We start from the raw sequence: 7787 nt of genomic DNA on the forward strand, positions 1-7787 counted from the left end.
CCTCCTGAAATTTTTTGGTAGGCAAAGCCTTGGTCCGGTTGGCAAAAGGGCCACCGAAAGGGCAGCTATGTTTTGGCTGGTTTTTTTGTTGTTGGCCAAGTACCTTCTTCTTGTCCATGGTTTCTGTGAACAATGGGTCAAGCAAGTCTCCAAAGATGTTATTGTGCTTGAGGGGTCCCATGGCCAGCTGCCACTTCTGCCTGGACCCCTGCTTGCCATGTTCAGAGCCAGAGGAGCCTAGCTACAGTGGAGGCCGCCACTGATTTGGCTGGAAACCTGGAGGACAGAAGAAACATAGAAACATAGAAACATAGAAGTCTGACGGCAGAAAAAGACCCCATGGTCCATCTAGTCTGCCCTTATACTATTTTCTGTATTTTATCTTAGGATGGATATATGTTTATCCCAGGCATGTTTAAATTCAGTTACTGTGGATTTATCTACCATATTGTGCCACAGAAAATACCTTGTTTAGGTCCTGTTGGCCCAGAAGATCATCAGGTGGAATGTGGTGTTAAAGTTTCTGTAGCTAGAGGTACATAGCCCTCATGAAGAATGAGGCTGCTGCTGCGGATTTGATGGCCCAGGAATCGATGAAGAAGTTTTTCTTGAGCATCTGTTCCAGATGTTCGTCTTCTGGTTTTAAAACCTCCTCCACCTCGCCTGTTTTTCAATAGAGATATCATAGTCTTTGAAATAGAAAAATGCATTCATTTTTACCATTAGATAGCATTATCTTTCCATTGCTGTCACTTTTTCTTATCATTCCTATCACCCACCTCCTCCCACTTAAACATGATTTACACAATACAATATTATAGCCTCCAATTTTGAATGGGGAAAACAAAATGAACCAAAATGTGCTAAAAGAAAGTTTTTTTAACTGAGAGATTTAGCTTCCTGGAACAAAGTTACCGTATATACTCGAGTATAAGTCGAGTTTTTTAGTCCAAAAAATGGGCTGAAAAACCCGACCTCGACTTATACTCGGGTGACTGACAAGTCACCACAAGAGGGCGCAAGCGGCTTAGGGAAAGACAGCCGTCTGCCTTTGCTTCAGCTTGAAAGAAGCGGCAACTGCCCGGTTAAGAAGCAAGAATCCACCCCCTAGCCAAATGGCTTTTTTTCTGTTTAGCGCTCAAACGCCGCGCTAAACAGGAAAAAAGCCGTTTGGCTAGGGGGTGGATTCTTGCTTTTAACTGGGCAGTTGCCGCTTCTTTCAAGCTGAAGCAAAGGCAGATGGCTGTCTTTCCCTAAGCCGCTTCCTGGAGACCGCTAAGGATATCGCTCTGGGAGAGGGGGCAACAGCCTGGTTAAAAGCAAGAATCCACCCCCTAGCCAAACGGCTTTTTTCCTGTTTAGCGCTCGAACGCCGCGCTAAACAGGAAAAAAGCCGTTTGGCTAGGGGGTGGATTCTTGCTTCTTAACCGGGAGCAGTTGCCCCCTCTCCCAAAGCGATGTTCCAAAGCGGTCTCCGGGAAGAGACCAAGGGAAAAGCAGTCATCTGCCTTTCCCTCAGCTCTAAAGAAGTGGCAACTGCCCTGCCTTCCCCCAGCCGGTTAACCGAGCGCTTCAAGTTAACCGGCTGGGGGAAGGCGGGGCATTTGCCTCCTCTTTCGAGCGGAAGGAAAAGCAGACGACTGCATTTCCCTCGGTCGCTTCCCGGAGACCACTTTGGAACATTGCTTTGATTGCTCCTGCCTCTCCTGCAGCGGAGAGAAGCGGCAAATGGCTAGCCCTTCCCCCAGCCGCTTCCCCGCATGCTTCGGATACGCCTGCCTTTCTTACAGCGAAGACAGGCAGCACCTTCCTGAAGCGCTCGGTGAAGCCACTGGGGGAAGGGCTAGCCATTTGCCGCTTCTCTCCGCTGCAGGAGAGGCAGGAGCAACCAAAGCAATGTTCCAAAGCGGTCTCCGGGAAGTGACCGAGGGAAAGGCAGTCATCTGCTTTTCCTTCAGCTCGAAAGAGGAGGCAAATGCCCCACCTTCCCCCAGCCGGTTAACTTGAAGCGCTCGGTTAACCGGCTGGGGGAAGGCAGGGCAGTTGCCACTTCTTTAGAGCTGAAGGAAAGGCAGATGACTGCCTTTCCCTCGGTCGCTTCCCGGAGACCGCTTTGGAACATTGCTTTGGTTGCGCCTGCCTCTCCTACAGCGGAGAGAGGCGGCAAATGGCCAGCCCTTCCCCCAACCGCTTAGCTGAGTGCTTCGGGAAGGTGCCGCCTGTCTTCGCTGTAGGAGAGGCAGGAACATCCGAATCGCGTGGGGAAGTGGCTGTGGGAGGCAACGATGTTCCTAAGCCAGTGAGTGGGGTGGGGGTGGCGAGAAGATATAAGCAAGAATCCACCCCCCCCCACTTTACCAGCTTTTTCTCCCTCTCCCCGCAAGCAAAAGAGCCAGCCAACCACTCCAATGCCGCGCTAGAGGGAAAAAAAGCCGGTGTGTGTGTGTGGGGGTGGATTCTTGCTTTTGTCTTCTCAATACCCCCCCCCACTCCACCTCTCGGGAAGAGAGCGACAGGAAAGGACGCAGTTTTCTTCTGCCGGGTTGAGGACAAAGCGGGTGTTGAGGGCGGCGGGCAAGCAATTTGTCAGTGGCGAGAGAAACATTTCAGCGGGGAGAAAACCCCAAGCTGAGAGTGCCTTTTAAAATCACTCTCCTCTCAGCCTCGGCAAGCTGCCGAGAAGTGGGGTTTTCGGAGTGGGGAGGCAAAAACGCTCAGAATGTCACCACCGAGGCATTTCTCCAAGAGGCGGGGGTCCCTAAACTTTCCTTTAACCCCAGCGGACACAAAGATGGGAATGCGTGGTCCTCGCCAGCCACTCATCTGCGGGGCTGCCCCGCGCCAAGGCAGAATTAAATTCAACAACCAAAATATTATATTTTTTAAAAACATACTTTTTTGACAGTTTGTTTGCCTTTTAAGACATCTGTCTGGCTGTGCCTAATGTCAACAATATAAAGTTTTGCCAGGTGAAAAATCTTTTGCCAGATTAGCTATGGATCCCACTGAAGAAATTTTAAAGAATACTCAAAATGATTCTTCATTTGCTTTGTAACCTTAAATAAAAAAACAATACAGTATTGACTCTGTAATTTACCCAGGAGGGGAGAGGAGGGGGGCACAGACAGACAGGAAAGGAAGACAGACAGACAGGCAGACAGAGACCTATGACCACAATTGAGCTCAAAATTTGTTGTTAAGCAAAAGCATTGTTAAGTGAGAATCACCACATTTTACTCAATCCATGACATTTCCTAGCTCTAACAGTGATGTACAAGCTAGGGAAGTACCGGTACATCTGAAGACATGTGTAATGTTCTGGTTATGGTTAACTGTGTGGCAGAAAGTGGACTCTGGGTTTGTTTTTCCTATTACAGTAAGTGAGGTTGAATGTACCATATATAATTTTACAAGAGTTCTCTCTCTTTCTCTCTCTGTATATACACATACAGTTTATATAGTAGATAATTTACAGTATATTTTTGTGTGCCTGTGTGTAATATTTATTTACACATATGGCATATATACATAGAATTAAGTATATTTTGGATGTTCAGTAATAGTAAATATAGAGGGAAATTGTATCTCTTTGAGGCAAGGAGAGGTCAAGTATCCTAACCCTAACCCAAACCAGCAGGAGCAGGGGATTGAGGTAAGTACCTAGGTATTTGCATTTTTTTTGCCTATACCTGCCTTGGGGGTTTACCCTCTTTTAAACTGTTTACCCTCTTTTAAACTTACAGAGCTAGTTTAGTGGCTTTCTTTGAAATAAATATTCTAAAACATTTAATCTACTGATGCCTCAATTGATGTAATTTTATTGGTTTCCATTTTTATAAGTTACCAATAGCCGCTGCAATTTCCACCCTCGACTTATACAGGGGTTTATAAATTTTCCCAGTTTTTGTGGCAAAGGTAGGCGCCTCGACTTATAGTCGGAGCGACTTATACTCGAGTATATACGGGTAAATATTTTTAAAAGAAAAGTGATCACTTTTCCCTGAAAGTTTAGAGAAACAGACACATAACCTAACCATGCAGAATGAGGACAATTTTAAACTCATCCCTCTAGGAGCCCTTGTTATCCACAGAAAAATGGGTTGTCGGTGTCCATATGGTGAAAGTTTTATTGAATGTGGCAGCAGTGAAATCTACTTACATTCCCTAACAGTTCAGCGCATGCTTGCTCTGCTTGCACGCACACCACTGTCATGCACACTTTTTCACCCTCTTCGGATGCGCAGAGGGCTTAGTGGATGCACAGAGGGTTAAAAAAAAGAAAATGGAGATGTCCAAGTGGGTGGGCAGAGCCTTGCGCTGCTGTTGCTACTGGTTCTCTGAACCATCGGCCGTGGACACTACTGGTACGCCCGAACCAGGCCGAACTGGTAGTATTTCACCCCTGGAATGTGGCAACTGATTAATACAATTGCTAATAGTAAGACTCCCAATATCAAAAATATTCTTCTTTTGCAATTAGGCAAATGTATTTATATCCTTTCTCCCTCCCTGCCACTCATCTTTCTATTTATCCTTTCTTCTCAGTTTAGGAATATATTAGCTTACATATTTACAGGAAGTTTCACACTGAGAATGTCATGAAAGAACTTGATACAAAAATAGTTCTATTTATTTTTTTAGGAATGGCAACTATAACTCACTTGTCATATCTTACTGTAATTCTTAAGTCCTTCCTTGAACTGAAGCTGTAGTGACTCTCCAACTACTGCAGTAAATACTTGGATTCTATCAGAAAATGAACATATAACTAAGAATAGAACAGAATAGAACAGAACTCTTTATTGGCCAAGTGTGATTGGACACACAAGAAATTTATCTTGGTGCAAATGCTCTCAGTGTACAGAAAAAAAAAGATACATTTGTCAAGAATCATGGGGTAGAACATTTAATTATTGTCATAGGGTACAAATACGCAATCAGAAAACAATAGATATTAATATAAATCTTGTTGTGGTTGGGCCAGCTCCTCCTCCGAGGATTGTGGGGGTTGGTGTGGGAGAATCCTCACATTATCAGAGGCTGGTTTTACTGCCAACAGCTTCAGACAGTGAAGCTTTTGTGTCAGGGGAAGATTCTGGGAGTGAAGCAGGTTCGGATGAGGAGCTAATTACAGGCAGCCCATTAGCTAATTACCCTATTAGTGAACCATCATCATCATGTTAGATTTGGAAGAGGAGCTTTCATAGATGCTCACAGATGCAGGTTTATGACAAGGAAGGAACAACTGCACAAGTATTATAGAAAATAAGGGAGAACATCTGTGGCTGGGGCAATTAGGCTAATGGGGCTGCTGATAAATTGCCATTGTTGTTGCCTCTCAGCCTGGGAGATTAACTTTTTGTGAGAGAGAGACTTGTGGTTTGTTTCAGGATTTACAAAGACATTTGTGAACTGCTTCAGGATTTTTCAAGGACTTTGTGGAACAATTCAGTTAAGTACAGCGTGAGGACTCTTAAACCGGGGTGGCTGTGATGTCTTCACAGCTGCCTTTTATCTGCTTTGCTTTGGTTTTATGTTTTTCACAACACTCAAGGCTTGTGGGTTGTGGGAGAGGACTTTGGCTGATTAAAAGTGTGTTTAGACAATATTTTCCTTTTGATAAACCAACTTTGTTTACTTTACAACCGTGTGTGTTTGAATTTCTACTTTGGACTTAATTGGGGGCTCCTAACGTGAAGCCCGGCATAACAAATCTTAAGAATACAAGCAACAAGTTACAGTCATACAGTCATAAGTGGAAGAAGATGGGTGATAGGAGTGATGAGAAGACTAATAGTAATAGTAATGCAGCCTTGGTGAATAGTTTGACAGTGGTGAGGGAATTATTTGTTTAGCAGAGTGAATGCTTTGGGAAAAAATGTTTTTGTGTCTAGTTGTCTTGGTATATAATGCTTTATAGCATACTTTTGAGGGTAGGAGTTGAAACAATTTATGTCCAGGATGCGAGGAGTCAGTAAATATTTTAATGGCCCTCTTTTTGACCCATGACAATTCTTAAGTGTCAGCTTTTCTTTATTACTCTTGGTATCAGCATTTCCCAGCCTGATGCCCTTCAGATGTCGGTGATAGACATATCACCTTCAAAGTCCTCAAAGTCAAATCTAGAAGACTAAAAGAGACTGATAGAGTTTTTCATTTTGTTTTCTGAATTTTTTTGGGAGATGATGAATGATCAGATTATTAAAGTGTTGTCTGACTTGTCTTCTCTTCTATTTCCAATTTATAGCAAGAAGTAGAAGGCAATCTTTAAACAAAGAAAAATTGTAGCTAGCAGCAATGGAATATTTGAGGAAAATGTTTTGACCAATTTTTAAAATGGAAACATTAAAAAAACACCTCTCTAGACTTTCCAAGTTCCTGTTGCCATAACAACTAGAAGTATTTTTAGTTACATACCATACTCTTTAGCACAAATTGAAGCTTCCTGACCCACAGCTCAACAATTCTCAACATTAAAGAAAGTAAATTGTTCAATGTAGGCATTAAAAAAGAGTTCGATGAACAGAAATACAATTCTAAGATAGAGTATGATTCCATTCCAAACAGTGATGGGCCACCAAAATTTTTACTACCACACCATGGCCATGGCTTATTTTGTGGGTGTGGCTTGCTGGTAATGTGGTTTAGGTTTAGGTTTAGGTTTATTGGATTTATATGCCGCCCCTCTCCGCAAACTCGGGGCGGCTCACAACAATAATAAAAAACAGTACAGTACACAATACCAAATCCAATGCCCACCCATCCAGTTCCAATTTAAATTAATAATCTCATAAAAAACAGTATATATAAAAAACAGGCACACAGTCAATCAATCAACAAAACAACATGGGCAAGGGGGAGGTGTTTTAGTTCCCCCATGCCTGACGGCAAAGGTGGGTCTTAAGGAGTTTACGAAAGGCAGGGAGGGTGGGGGCAATCCTAATCTCAGGGGGGAGCTGGTTCCAGAGGGTCGGGGCCCCCACAGAGAAGGCTCTTCCCCTGGGTCCCGCCAGACGACGTTGTTTAGTCGATGGGACCCGGAGAAGGCCAACTCTGTGGGACCTAACCGGTCGCTGGGATTCGTGCGGCAGGAGGCGGTCCCGAAGATATTCTGGTCCGGTGCCATGAAGGGCTTTATAGGTCATAACCAACACTTTGAATTATGACTGGAAACTGATCGGCAGCCAATGCAGACTGCGGAGTGTTGGAGTGATATGGGCATACTTGGAGAAGCCCATAATTGCTCTCGCAGCTGCATTCTGCACGATCTGAAGTTTCCGAACACTTTTCAAAGGTAGCCCCATGTAGAGAGCATTACAGTAGTCGAGCCTCGAGGTGATGAGGGCATGAGTGACTGTGAGCAATGACTCCCGGTCCAAATAGGGCCGCAACTGGCGCACCAGGCGAACCTGGGCAAACGCCCCCCCTCGCCACAGCTGAAAGGTGTTTTTCTAATGTGAGCTGTGGATCGAGGAGGATGCCCAAGTTGCGGACCCTCTCTGAGGGGGTCAATAATTCCCCCCCAGGGTAATGGACGGACAGATAGAATTGTCCTTGGGAGGCAAAACCCACAGCCACTCTGTCTTGTCTGGGTTGAGTTTGAGTTTGTTGACACCCATCCAGGCCCCAACAGCCTCCAGGCACCGGCACATCACTTCCACTGCTTCGTTGACTGGACATGGGGTGGAGATGTACAACTGGGTATCATCGGCATATTGATGATACCTCACCCCATGCCCTTGGATGATCTCACCCAGCGGTTTCATGTAGATATTAAATAGCAGGGG

General features: G+C 44.8%; 1 pseudogene; it reads right to left on the reverse strand.

Annotated features, from left to right (window-relative positions):
- Window positions 1-497: 497 nt before the first annotated feature.
- Window positions 498-7343, reverse strand: LOC139170649 (uncharacterized; annotated as a pseudogene).
- Window positions 7344-7787: the final 444 nt, after the last annotated feature.

Source organism: Erythrolamprus reginae, chromosome 7 (assembly GCF_031021105.1).
Source record: "Erythrolamprus reginae isolate rEryReg1 chromosome 7, rEryReg1.hap1, whole genome shotgun sequence".
In the NCBI taxonomy this organism is placed as follows: Eukaryota; Metazoa; Chordata; class Lepidosauria; order Squamata; family Dipsadidae; genus Erythrolamprus; species Erythrolamprus reginae.